Here is a 13,754-nt window from a genome sequence, read left to right as displayed (position 1 = left end):
CTCCGGCTGCTGCAAAACCTTGAGAGGAAGGAGAAAAGCTGCTCCCAGGTCCCAGTTTGGGGAAATCCAAACTGGGAGAAAATCCAGCTCGCCCACGGTAAATCCACCCCGTGTACAGCAAATTTATCCCGTGCACGGCAAATCCAGCCCCCGAGCAGCAAATCCAGCCCCCGAGCATCGAGCTTGAAGGTCTCAGAGGGTGGAAAGTGCCAAGCATCCTCCTTGCGATCGATGGCTTCTCCACTCCGGTAACCAGAGACATCCGGCATGATGCCCTGAAAGGTCGCCAAGAGGAAGAGGAAAGATGGAGCGGGGTCCCCCCGTGCCCGAGGGACCATGCCGAGGAGAGAAATGATGCCTGAGAGGCTGCAAGGAGCAAAACGGGGTCAAACTCTGTTAATTTGGTCCCGCTGGAAGCAGAAAAAGGCGCACGTCGGACGTCACCACCCTGTTCCAAAGAGACATGACCCACCCCCCCCCCCCCAGCAACCGTTTCTCCCTCGCCCGGACCTTCATTTCCCCTGGGAAGGGGATACAGGGGACGCACAGACTCAGGGTGACACCCACCCACCCCCCCCCCCCCAACTGATTTATTTATTCCCCCTGTACCAACACCCCTTTGAGCTGCAACACAGCATGGGCGCAACAGCCCCGTGTGGGTTTGCATTAAGCTATACAGTCCCAGGGCCACACATATACAGATATATATATATATATATATATTTATGTAGGTCTAGAGCACAGCAGGAGGGAGCTGAGGTCTGGGACCACCTCCCAGATTTACGTTTACCCCTGGAAAATAAGACATAAACCCCTTACAACCACAAGCGGATGCTGTAACCCCCCCAGGCTGCAAAGGGCTCAGCGACCCCAACCCCATCTCACTGCAAACACCCCCCCCCCCCAAAGCATCGACCCAAAAACCCCATCCAACCCTTTCCCAGCCATAACAAAAATATACAAATAAATCCTCTCTTCCCCTCCTTGACCTGCATTACAGCCGCAGATAGCCTCTCTCCCAGCCACTTTCACAACGAGCCCGTTGCCTCCATAAACACTTTATAGGGAATTATTTGGGAGGAGGACCCGGGGATGCTGATTTTCCTCCTCTTTGAACTCTTTTCCTGCCTCTCAAAACAGAAAGCGGTTGGCAGCCAAGGCTGCTCTCATGTGTCACCCAACCTGCTTCCCATTAGGGTGGGAGCAGGCGATTCCCTTCTCTCCCCCTTTCCCAAATTCTGGGGTTTTCTCCCTCTGGATGCGATGCCAACCAAACCACAAATCCACCATAAACCAGCCCCACCAGGAGATGCGACGGAGCCGAGGACCACGAGGCAAAAAAGCCCGATTTCCGCAGCGATGCCTCCAAAATTAAAAAAGCAAAACGAGGAGAAAATACTAAAACCTGGATAAAATAAACCCAGAGGAGGGATTTTATCCAGAAAACCAGTTTGCTTACTGGTTTGCTTCGCCCTTCCAGCAGCCCGGCGGTTTCTGCATTCGGAGAGGGGAGCGGGAGGACGATGCGCAGCCGGGCCCTGCGGCTGGGTCCCGATTTTATGCCGCCAGCGGGGCGGGAGAAGGTCACTTCCCATTTTGACAGTTGACATAAGCTCCCCATCAGCCCGATTTGTCCCAGGGCTGGTTATTTTTCCCGGCCACGAGCACGCCAGCCGCCCGGGAGAATTACCAGCTCTCCAAAACAACCCGCCCCCACCTTTAATTAGGTCTTGCTAAATTTAAAAAAACACAAAACAAAAACAAACAAACAAAAAGAGGTGATTTTTGCATCGTTTTTCGCAGTAAAAACTGCCATCGGGGGCAGGAGCATCCCACGGGATGAGGGAAAACTGGTGGGGAACGAGCTGCCCTACCAGGGAGATGCCCCCTCCGGAGCAGACACCGGTAGCGCAAAGGGGATGTGGAATAATCCAAGGAGCATCGCAGGGCTGCAATATAATCCGAGAAGGAGACAGGGATACGATACCACCCTTGGAAATACGGATGTAAAGCCGGCGGGAGCTGCCGGGTCCTCACCCCGCCGCCAGCAAGCAGCTCCCGGCAGCGTCAGGGTTCAGCTCCCAGTCCCCCTTCTCCCAACCCCGGGGCGGGGAGGGGGAAAAATAAATAGAGCTGGCTCTAAATAAAGGCAGAAAAGCAGAGCCATCTGCTAAACCCAGCCCGACCCTTCGCCTAGCGAGCTGGCAACTATTTGCCTTTATTTTGTTTATTTTTAGCCGCAGCCATGGAGCGACAGGTCCCAGCTGGCGGGGAGGGCTGCCAACCCCCCCCCCCCGGGGGGAAGCTTAAAGCACCTTTCCCTCCTCCTCGCATCCCACCAACCCCCTTTTTTCTTAAATATAGGAGCTGGCAATAATAATAATAATAATAATAATAATAATAAATAAATAAATAAATAAATAAATCCATACTCTCCCAGCAGGGATGCAGGCAGGATTTACCCTGGGAATCCCCTCCTGCTCCTCTCCGCATCCCCGCCACGTTAATCCCTCCTTATAAATAACCCCGGCGCTATTTATAAGCGATGAAGGCGGGGGGGTAGAAATAAGAATTAGCTTTTGTCTCTCCCGAGTTTCCTCCGACTCCTTATTAATTCCCTCCAGCTGACGGCCCCGCATCCAAACTGCGGATTCAGGCCTTGTTTCACCACCCGGATGATTTTCCGCCATCACCTCGGCCAAAAAAAAAAAAATAATAAAAATACAATTAATTCAGATTATTTCCATTATTGTCACCAGGAAGAGCGGCGCGGTCCCCAGAGCAGAGCGGGGATGTTTTCTCCCCTAGATCGCAGTCCTTTAAAATAATAATTAAAAAAAAAAAAAAACAACCAACCAGCAAATATTTGCTGCAAGGTAAGATTTTTTTTTTTTTTTTCCCCAGCCTTAATTGGGTCGGTGCAGTGCATTATTTTATGGGCTGAGTGGTTTATTTTCCAGTTTTCCAAGGAATTAATCGCTGAGATTTGAAGGCATCCGTGCGGGAATGAAGGCTCTGCTGAAGAAAAATTATCCCACGTCTTCAAAATTCCCCCAAATCGGGTGTTTTGATGCGGTTGGTGGAGGCGGCAATAAGGGGCGGCTCGGCGAGCGGCGGGAACGGAACGGCAGCAAAAAGATGGGGGGCTCCCCCCTAAGAAAAGCCAAAAGATGGATTTTTCCTTCCCCGCCCCCTCCCCCCCCAAAAAAAAAAAATCAAAAAAATGGGTTTTCCCAGAAAAAAAAAGCCAAAAGAGGGAGCGTTTCCCCTGACAAAAAATTCCATGAAAATTCAAAATTCAAGGCCATTTTGTCATTATCTTTTAAATAAAACTCTCGCCCAAAGGGGCAAAAGTTTGGAAAAGCTCTTCCTGAACACGGTGTTCCCTCCTTTCGCCTCGAAAAGGCTCTTCTGGGCAAATATCCTGCAAATATTCCAGCTAAAAACCCAAGGCCTGGAAAACCGCCGCTGGTTTTTTTCCCCCCTTTTTATTTTCCTTTTCAATATCGCCGACGAACCGGAAAAAATCCATCCCTTGTCCAGCTCGCGCCGTGAGAAGTGCGAATGCAGGGAAAAAAAGGGGGGGGGAAATCAGTAAAAAAAAAAATCAATTATAGCACTTGAAAAAAAAAAAAAAAAAGAGCCTTCTTGGGGAAGATTTTTTGCAGAAACCCCAAAAAGCAATGAAAAAGCCCCATTTATCGCCCCGATTTGATGTTTATCCCAATCTCCGCCTTTCGATGCTTCGCAAAGTGATTGCAAAGTTCACCCGCTGCGAAACTATCCCAGAAAGGAATTTGAAGGGAGAAGGCTTTGAATCAGAAACAACAACAACAACAACAAAAAAAAGGCAAAAAAAAAAAAAAAAAAATTGGGTTTTTCCCTTCTTGGGGTTTCCAGCTCAAAATTCCTAATAATTTTGGGCTTTGCTTTAGGGCAAAGCTCCAAATTAAAACCTCTCCCACCTTTCGCGTGTGATTTTTTTTTTTTTTCCCTCCTGCCGGCGCTCTGGGCTCACCTTATTTTGGCTGCAAAGTGACCCAAAAATCAGCCTCAGGTGGTGACGCCGATGGATTTGAGATCACACCCCCCCCCAATATTCTTAATTTCTCTCCCTGTTTTGCCAAGTCCTCTTCAAGCACCCCGTAAAATACTGGGTTTTCCATCCTGCGAAGGCATTACTTCGTTTTTTTTTTTTTTTTTTTTAATATTTTTTTGTTGTTGATTGTTGTCGTCGTTATTTTGGGGCCCAAACCTGCTTTTTGCAGCCTGGCCTTTTGCTAAAACACGCTTAATGCATTAAATAAACAAATAAACTGGTGCGAACGGAGATGGGGGGGGGGGGGAAATATCGCAGCGACTTCAGCCCCTTCGCAACCCTGCACCCCGACGCAACCCCTAAAAAAAAAAAAAACCACTAAAAAGGGGGAAAATTGCCATTATTTGCTGGTAAAAATCAGCCTGGAGGAAATTCTCACACACACACACACACCCCCTCGCCCCCTTGAAATCGCATTTTCCAGCAGGTGCTGCAATTCCCAGCTGGGAAAACCCGGGGAGGGATTTGTAACCCTCGCAGGAGTTTGCAAGGAAACGGGGTGAAAAAGCCGAGGAATGGGTACGGAATAAGCTCGCTGCGCCGATTCCCACCTCCTCCCGCTCCATTCCTGCTTCTTTTTGCTTCTCTATTTAATAGTAATTAAAAAAAAAAATATATAAAATATAGATATATAACAAAAGCCCGGCTGGCTGGCGGCAGGGGGGAGGCGAAGAGCGGCCTCCCCCCCCCCCCCGCCACAAGAGGATGCGATAACCTATGGATATATAAAAAATATATATTTATATATTAGGGGTTTATGGGGTTTAAGGGAGGGGAGATGGGTTTTGCTGACCTGGGAAGGCCGCGTCTCCTCCGGCTTTGTGTCCGCATCGGCCGAGCAGGCCCCCGGCGGGGAGGTAGCGTCGTTGGGGGGGGGGGGGGGGTGGGAAAAAAACCCCAAGGGGCTTGGGATGGAACCCCCCGAAACACCCACCAGGGGGTGCCCAGGGTGGGTGTCACCCCCAGCACCCCCAGATCCCGGCGGCCGAGGGCTGGCAGCCGGATGGGAGCCGCGGTCCAGCAGCCGCAGCGAGGGATGCCGGGATTTTTGGGCAGCATCTCCCCCCCCCCCTTCCTCCTCCTCCTCCTCCTCTTCTTCTTCTTCTCAACCAGCTCTGATTTACACCCCTGGTGTTCCCAAGCCTAATAAATAACACACACACTTCCCCCCCCCCCCAGTAGGATTTGGCCCCCTCCTTGCTTTTTAACCCCCTGCGCGCCGGGGTGACCTGTTAACCCTCTCGCTGCCGACGGTGTCCCCCCTGCGAAAAACACCAGGAGCTTCCAAAACTTCCAGGCAAAGAGGATTTTCACCGGGATATTTCACATCCAAGCCAGCGGAAGCCCCAAAACAGCTCCTTATCCCTACTATTCCCCCCACGCCGGCTTTTCAGGCCTTAAACCCCCCCCCCCCCCAGAAAAAAAATACACTGTCCAGCCCCAAAAAAGACAAGTTAAAGCAGTTGCGAGGACCCCAGGCATGAATTTATTTAAAAGCCATATCCCCGCGACAAACTTGCGCCCCGTCTTACCTATTTCATGGAGGTTTTTGTTTTTTTTTTTCTCCTCGCTGGAAGGAGTTTTCTGTCCTCGTCACACGGCGTTACCTGCCGGCACACCCCGGCTGCTGCCGCCCAGCCCTGCTGGAAAAACTCCCCTTCGCAAACAAACCAAAGAGCCGGCGGGTTTATGACGGCTCCAAACCAGCCAAACAAGCCCGGCAAAAAAAAAAAAAAAAAAAAGAAAAAAATTAAATATATATATATATATATATATATATCCCAGTGCCCTTCGGATGACTCCGAGGCAGCTGAAATAAAACCCCACCTTTTCCTTTGGGGTAGCGGCGTTGGCTGCCCTGCCGGGGTTGATGCCCGTGGAGGTGCTGGGAACCTCTGTGCAAGAGGGAACGGGACCCGAGCATCCTGGTGGAGAGGACTTTCTCCCCGTTATCCCCATATTTGGAAGAGGGAGACCCTCCACCGCCCGTTTTTAGGGGGGGGGGGGGTGATGGGAGCAGCAAAAGCATCCCAGAGGTAATCGCGGGAATTAAAGTTGTTTTGAAGGTTTTTCGGATTGGGTTTCAGCGGTGAATCGATCCCACCCCAGAAACTCGGGACTTAATGCCCCTCCCGAAGGGGCGAGGGGTTATTGCACCCCCCAAAAAAAAAAACCCAGCTCTGCAGGAGAGCGAAGGGAGCAAAGAGCACCCAAAACACCCACCCCTGGGCAGGCAGCACCCACTCCCCTTCCCACCAGCCAAGCAGAAACGCATCCGTGGGGTGCACCCATGTCCTGGCGCACCCAGCACCCCAAAAGGTCCCGGTGCACCCACTTTTGGGGGCTTGGGACCCCCTAGTGCCACCATACATCCCTGTGGACTTATAGGGATGACCCCTCCTGGCGTTGGCCAAGGGGGTGAGGTTGGGCACACCCCAAATTCCACCCACGCAACCCCTCCCAGGGCACCCAGCAGCGACGGGCACCCCCCCCTCTCAAGGGTGCACCGATGCACCCCGCAGTGTCAACCCTCCCAGCACCCACAGGGGCGTCCCCAAGCCCCCCAAAACTCACCCCGGGTTCGGCAAAAGCAGGAGCGAGGAGAGGTTTGGTCGGTGGCAGGTTGGCAGCGGCGCGGTGCCCGGGGTGCCCGTGGCACTGACTCAGCCCGGGCTGGGTGCCCGCCTCAGTGGGGCTGGGCCAGCCAGGGTGATGGGAGCTGGAACAACCAGCAGAAAGAGGGAAAAAAGGAAAAAGGGGGGAAAGGGGGGAAAAAGGGAAGGGGGGAAAAAGGGGGAAAAGGGAAGGGGGAAAAAGGGGGGAAGGGGGAAAAAGGGGGGAAAGGGGAAGGGGGGAAAAAGGGGGGAAAGGGGAAGGGGGAAAAAGGGGGGAAAGGGGTGGGGAAAGGGGAAGGGGAAAAGGGGGAAAAAGGGGGGGAAAGGGGGGGAAAAAGGGGGGGGAAAGGGGAAAAAGGGGGGGGAAAGGGGAAAAAGGGGGGGAAGGGGAAGGCGAAAGGGGGGAAGGGGGGGAAGGGGGGGAAGGGGAAGGGGAAAAAGGGGGGAAAGGGGAAGGGGGGAAGGGGAAAAAGGGGAAAAAGGGGAAAAAGGGGGGAAAGGGGAAGGGGAAAAAGGGGGGAAAGGGGGGAAAGGGGAAGGGGAAAGGGAATAGAAAAAAAGAAGGAAAAAAGAAAAGCAAAAAAAGAAGAAAATAAAATTAAAATTAAATAATTAAAGATAAAATATCACCCTGCAGATCACCTCCTCTGCAAACCCAGGGGATCCTGGCTGCAGCAACCAGGCAAGACCACCACCCCCTCTCACCCCCCCCCCCCCCAAACTCCCCCTTTCGGGGTGCAGGGCTGCGTTTCTCATTTCTGCAGCAGGACTGCAAACACCTGCAAGGGTTGAGGATGCTTTTCCTACTCCTTGTTTGGAAACAATTCCATGCACCTCCCGCTTTTTCCTTTTTTTGGGGGGGGAGGTGCCAAAAAAAGTCCAACTCCATGGGTTTATTCACCCACAAAAGATGTGGGGGTGCAGGGAGGGAGTCCCCCACCCTGTGGTCACAACTATTTAATCCTTCCAGGGGCAATCCTTCCAAAGTCAAGAATCCTGACTTTTGGACACACACAAACCCCCTGGGAATATTTGGGCACAAAACCAGCCCCCCACCGTGCTCAGCCCTTAAATCAGCACCAACCGCCTCTTTATCCGGGCTGATGGAGCCCAGCTGGCCCCATCCTGCTCCCCCCTCCCAAAAAGAGCCACCCCCACCCGCTTTAAAAATGCAGGACAAAAAAAATTAACACACACCCCCACACCCTCCCTGGATGCATTTCCACCTTCCCCGTAAAGCTTCGCAATATATAATGCAACAGGGAAACTCAGTAAACCTGTTTTTACGGGTGCGGGGGGAGGCTTTTTCAAGGAGCTTTAAATATTTGGCGTTTTAAATCTCAGCGTGAAGGCGGCGCGGGCTGGTGTGCGATGCGGGGAAGAAGCGAACGTGCGTGGAGGGGGAGGGTGTTTATTTAAAGTGTATTTAAATACAGCCACTCCATATGAAAATATATATATATATATATATATTTATAGAGATCTATGTGACTGGGGTGATGGAGCCGGTCCGGGGATGCCCTCTGCTGGCATCCTCCCGGGAAGGCTTTGGGACACCTTCTCCAAGAGGTGTCCCAACTTCTCCGGAAGTATATTTTTTGGGGGAATACCTCACAGGAAGGCACCGAAAAAGACGCTTTGTGGGGCATCACGGCCTTTCCAGAAACCCTGGACAAAGATGCTGGACCTCTTGGTCAGCCAAGGATGCTGGAGAGCCGCCGGCTGGTTGGGCTCACTGTTCTCCCAACCGAAAACCCCCACGGAGGTGCACGAATCCTCGTGCAAGCTCACAAGGCACACAGATGTAAGCTCACAAGGCATGTATTCCTGATTTTAGGAATTGTTTTATTCATTCAGAGGCACATAAACCCACCCGCAGAGAGCACGCACGCTCATGAAGGGCGCGACGCCCGCTGGCAAGGCTTGCATTCGTTTTTTTTAGCTCATCCCTCACCTTCTCCGCATCTCCCGGCCACGCAATTCCCAGAAAAACCTGGATTTTGGCAGCAGAACCCTCCTGAAACCCCCACCTGCCCACGCCGTCCCGCCAACGGGAGGAAAACCAGACCTTAAATCCCCCTCTCGCTTGCGCCAAACGCTTGGGAAAATTCAACGTACGCTTCGCCCGGAGGATAAATCACCTCCCGGAGCACCCCCAACTCGCTTAAAAAACTGCGGGGGGGCGGGGGGGGGGGGGAGGGCAGTTGGGTAGCAAAAGGGGCAGGAAAAGGGACCTGCGTTTTATTGCGGTGAATCTCCCGGATGGATTTTTGCTCCCTCCATTGTGGGCAGAGGATGCAAATTCCATCCTCTCCCCCCCCCCCCCCAGCCCCCAGCACCCATTCCCACGCTGCGCCCAAAACTGCCTTCTCCCAGGGACGGGGTGATTTTTTTTGCATCACCCCCCTCCCCCCCCCCCCCCCCCCCTCCTTTTCTAATCGCACACCCCCGAATATCACCATCCCCCAGGGATACCCCAAATACATTCAAACCCCAGGGCGGGATCCAGGCCTGGGGAATGGCCAAGGTCATCCAAGGTGAGTCGCTCCCCGTCCCAGGCCCTCGGGAATTTAACAGGTAAAACCAGTTTCTTTCCTTAACGCCAGGAAAAACCAGTTTTAACCCACCCCACCGCCTGACACAACCTGCCTCGAAATCTTCCCAGCCACCCCATTTAACCCAGGGGGGTGTTTTAAGGGGGGGAGGGGGGGGGGGAATGACATTTTTAGGGATAACCAGCTGGGTTTGGGCACCGTTTGGAATTACATCACGTTGCGATCGGTACCACGGAAAACCCCTGAATAAACCAAGTCCCTCTCCTTGCCCCTGGAAGTGATGCTTTGAGTTTTTGGTTTTACCAGGATTAGGGCAAAAAAACTGCAAAGCACATCCCGAAATACCCCAAATTTGAAGGGAAAAGCTGCCTTTGGCAGGGGGAAGCAGGTAACTGGGAGGGGAACGTGGCGCCGGGGCTGCGCGCCGAAACCCATCCCGGCAGGAATCATCGCCGCCAAATTATTCCTCCTCAGCAAAAGCCCTTTTAAAACCCCAAATTACACCGGGACTTCTTTTATTTTGGGTTTTTGTTTTGTTTTTTTTTTTTTCCTTTGGGTGCTGAGGGTTTGAGGCCCCGGTGCCTCTTTCCCTCCTCCCCCCCTTGGCGAGCGCATGGCCCCGGATTTTCCTCCATCCAACCTTTGATCTTCCCAAATCCTGCCGGAGCATCGGTGAGACGGGAGGTCGCCGCGCCGAGATGCTCCGCGGATGATTCAGTAAGTAATATATTAAATTATTATTATTTCTTACATCCCCTTTTAAAGCAGCGAGGTTAATTTTTTCTTAAATAACCTTATTTAATAACCTCTTAAAAAAACGGGGTTTTGCCAACATTTTGGCATTTTATGGTGTTTTTACAAGCGGTGCCCATCAACATCCCACGGGCCTGGGGCCCCGGGTGGGAAATGCAGCAGGAATTGAGATTATATCACTAAAATTGTGATCGCGTCATACATTGAAAATACATCCCAAATTCAAAACGCATCCCGAATTCAAAATTCATCCCAAATTCAAAACTCGTCCCAAATTCAAAGCTCGTCCCAAATTCAAAACGCATCCAAATTCAAAATTCATCCCAAATTCAAAACTCGTCCCAAATTCAAAACGCATCCCGAATTCAAAACGCATCCCGAATTCAAAATTCATCCCAAATTCAAAACACATCCAAATTCAAAATTCATCCCAAATTCAAAACTCGTCCCAAATTCAAAACGCATCCCGAATTCAAAATTCATCCCAAATTCAAAATTCATCCCAAATTCAAAACTCATCCCAAATTCAAAACTCGTCCCAAATTCAAAACTCATCCCAAATTCAAAATTCATCCCAAATTGCGACTGCATCACGTATTGCAAACGCATCGCAAGCTGGAAATGCAATCCCGAATTCAAAATGCACCACAAATCGAAAATCCATCGTATTTTGCCCTCGCATCCCGTAATGCCAACTATCCCGGTGCGTCCGGAGGGGGCGGCGACGCCAAAACTTGGGAGAATCGGGGCAAATCCCCGCGTCTCCCCCTCCTGCAAAATCCCTCTTCGCAATGATCTTCCCCTGGGGAGAAAAAAAAAATAAATTAATCTGCCATAAGGAGAGTGAGCTCTCTTTTATTTAAAAAAAAAGAAATAAAAATCTCTTTTTTTGGGGACGGAGAGGGTCTCGCCTCTGCGGGAAAATTTGCTTGGCAAGAAGGGGAAGGGGGGGGCAGCTTTGCTCCCGCAAAAATCTTTGCGGGAAGGGGACGGAGCGCACCTTTCCACTGCAAAAACTGGGCAATAAAGGCAATATGTGCGTTTATTTCTGGGAAAAAAACCAACACTGGGATATAAAGGTGAAATTTGCATTTATTTCCAGGGGGAAAAAAAAAAAAAAAAAAAAAAGGTAATATGTACCTGTATTTCCTGGGAAAAAAAGAACCAAACAACCAACTTTTGCAATAAAGGCAAAATTTGCATTTATTTCTGGGGGAAAAAACCCCACTTTGCAGTAAAGGCGATATTTGCATTTATTTCTAGGGAAAAAAAAAACCAACACTTTGTAATAAAGGCACTATGTGTATTTATTTCCTGGAAAAAAAAACAACCAACCCTCTTTGCACTAAAGGCAATATTTGCATTTATTTATTGGGAAAAAAATCCACTTTGCACTAAAGGCAATATGTACATTTATTTCCTGGGAAAAAAAAAAAACAACAACCTTTTTGGGATAAAGGCACTATGTGTATTTATTTCCTGGGAAAAAACCACGTTCTAATAAAGGCGATATGTACATTTATTTCTTGGGGAAAAAAAATACGTTGCCATAAAGGTAGGAGGTGCATTTATTACCTGGGGAAAAAAATCCAGGTTGCAATAAAAGGCAATATATGCATTTATTTCCTGGGAAAAAAGAAAAACTCTTTGGAATGAAGGCAATATGTGTATTTATTTATTGGGGGAAAAAAAAAAAAAAAACAAAAAAACAAACCAACAAAACCACTTTGCACTCTTATTTATTGGGAAAAAACCCCCACTTCGCACTAAAGGCAATATGTACATTTATTTTTGGGGGAAAATAAAATATGTTGCCATAAAGGTAGGAGGTGCGTTTATTACCTGGGAAAAAAATCCAGGTTGCAATAAAAGGCAATATATGCATTTATTTCCTGGGAAAAAAAAAAAACAGGTTGCAATAAAAGGCAATATATGCATTTATTTCCTGGAAAAAAAAAAAAAAAACCCTCTTTGCACTAAAGGCAATATTTGCATTTATTTCTGGGGGAAAAAAACCACCTTGCACTAAAGGGAATATGTACGTTTATTTATTGGGTAAAAAACCCCATGTTGCCATAAAGGTAGGAGGTGCATTTATTACCTGGGGAAAAAAATCCAGGTTGCAATAAAAGGCAATATATGCATTTATTACCTGGAAAAAAAAAACCCTCTTTGCACTAAAGGCAATATGTACATTTATTTCCTGGGAAAAAAAAAAAAAAAAAACTCTTTGGAATAAAGACACTATGTTTATTTATTTCTTGGGGAAAAAACCACGTTACACTAAAGGCAATATGTACATTTATTTTCTGGGGGAAAAACCCCCCAACCTTGGCACTAAAGGCAATATGTACATTTATTTCTTGGAGAAAAAAAATACGTTGCCATAAAGGTAGGAGGTGCATTTATTACCTGGGGAAAAAAAAAATCCAGGTCGCAATAAAAAGAAATATATATTCGTTTATTTCCTGGAAAAAAAAAAAAAAAAAAAAACCCTCTTCGCACTAAAGGCAATATGCGCGTTTATTTCTCGGGGAAAAAAAACAAAAAACCCTTGCAATAAAGGCAGGATTCGCATTTCCCTCGGGAAATCCCCTTCGCCACGGGGGGAGCGAGCGCGTTTTCCTCCGGGAAAAAAAAAAAAAAAAAAAAAAAAAAAAGAAAAAAAAAGAAGTAATAAAGAAAAAAAATATTTCTTTATTTCCAAGACGCGCAATTCCCTTCGCAATTCCCAAATCCCTGCGGGGGAAGGGACCGGGGGACGCTTTTCCTGCCGCGGGAGGGGAATCCCTAGGCTTTATTTTTTAATTTTTTTTTTTTTTTAATTTTTTTTTTCCCTCGCCCTCCCCGAGTCTTCCCGTCCTAAAGATGGAGCTGTGAGTTCTCCGCCGCCTCCTCCTTCCCCCCCAACCTCCCCCCCGCCCCCCCCCAAACCGGCAGGATTTCGGGTTGTTTTTTTTTTTTTTTTTTCTTGCCTTTTTTTTTTTTTTTTTCCTTTTCTTTCTTTCTTTTTTTTTTTTTTGGTCTTTTTTTTTTTTTTTTCCCTTTTCCTGCCCCTACATGTGTTTCTGTTTTGTATCGTACCGTTTCTCCTGGCGGCCTCATATTTACATTTGAAGAGCGTCTGGTGGGTGGGCGCTAAAGGGAGGAAAGGGAAAGAAGAGAGAAAGAAAGAAAAAAAAAAAAAAAAGAGAGAGAGAGAAAGAGAAAAAAAAAAAAAGAGGAAAAAAAATTACCTCTTTTTTTTTCTTTTTTTTTTTTTTTTTTTTTTTTTTTTCCTGCAACAGGAAACACCACCAAAAATATTGCAAAGGCCCCGAGTTGTTCCTTTCTTTATGCTGCGCCCCGGTCGCCCTAAAATCAGGTTTGAAACTTAAAGGGGGGGGGGGGGGGGGGAAAGCCGGGATGGGGAATTGTTTGGGGGGGGGTGGGGGTGGGGGGTGGGGAGGGGGGGGGGAGGAGGAGGAGGAGGAGGAGGGGAAAGGGGATGGGGATGGGGGGGGGGGCTTAAAAACCTTTTTTTTTTTTTAAAAAAAAAAAAGGAGAAGGCAGGCGGATCCACGTGGTTTAATGTGGGCCAGACAGAGCTCCCATTGTTCCCCCCGCGGTAATAAATTAAAAAAAAAAAAAAGGGGGGGGGCAAACGGGGGGAGAGGGATGGAGCCGGGGGTGGGGGGGTGGGGGGTGGCCCCACCCGGGGGGGCTGGGATTTTTTTTTTAAACACCCACCCC

The sequence above is a fragment of the Numenius arquata genome, chromosome 20 (genome assembly GCF_964106895.1).
Source record: "Numenius arquata chromosome 20, bNumArq3.hap1.1, whole genome shotgun sequence".
In the NCBI taxonomy this organism is placed as follows: domain Eukaryota; kingdom Metazoa; phylum Chordata; class Aves; order Charadriiformes; family Scolopacidae; genus Numenius; species Numenius arquata.
This window is presented reverse-complemented; position numbering follows the sequence as displayed.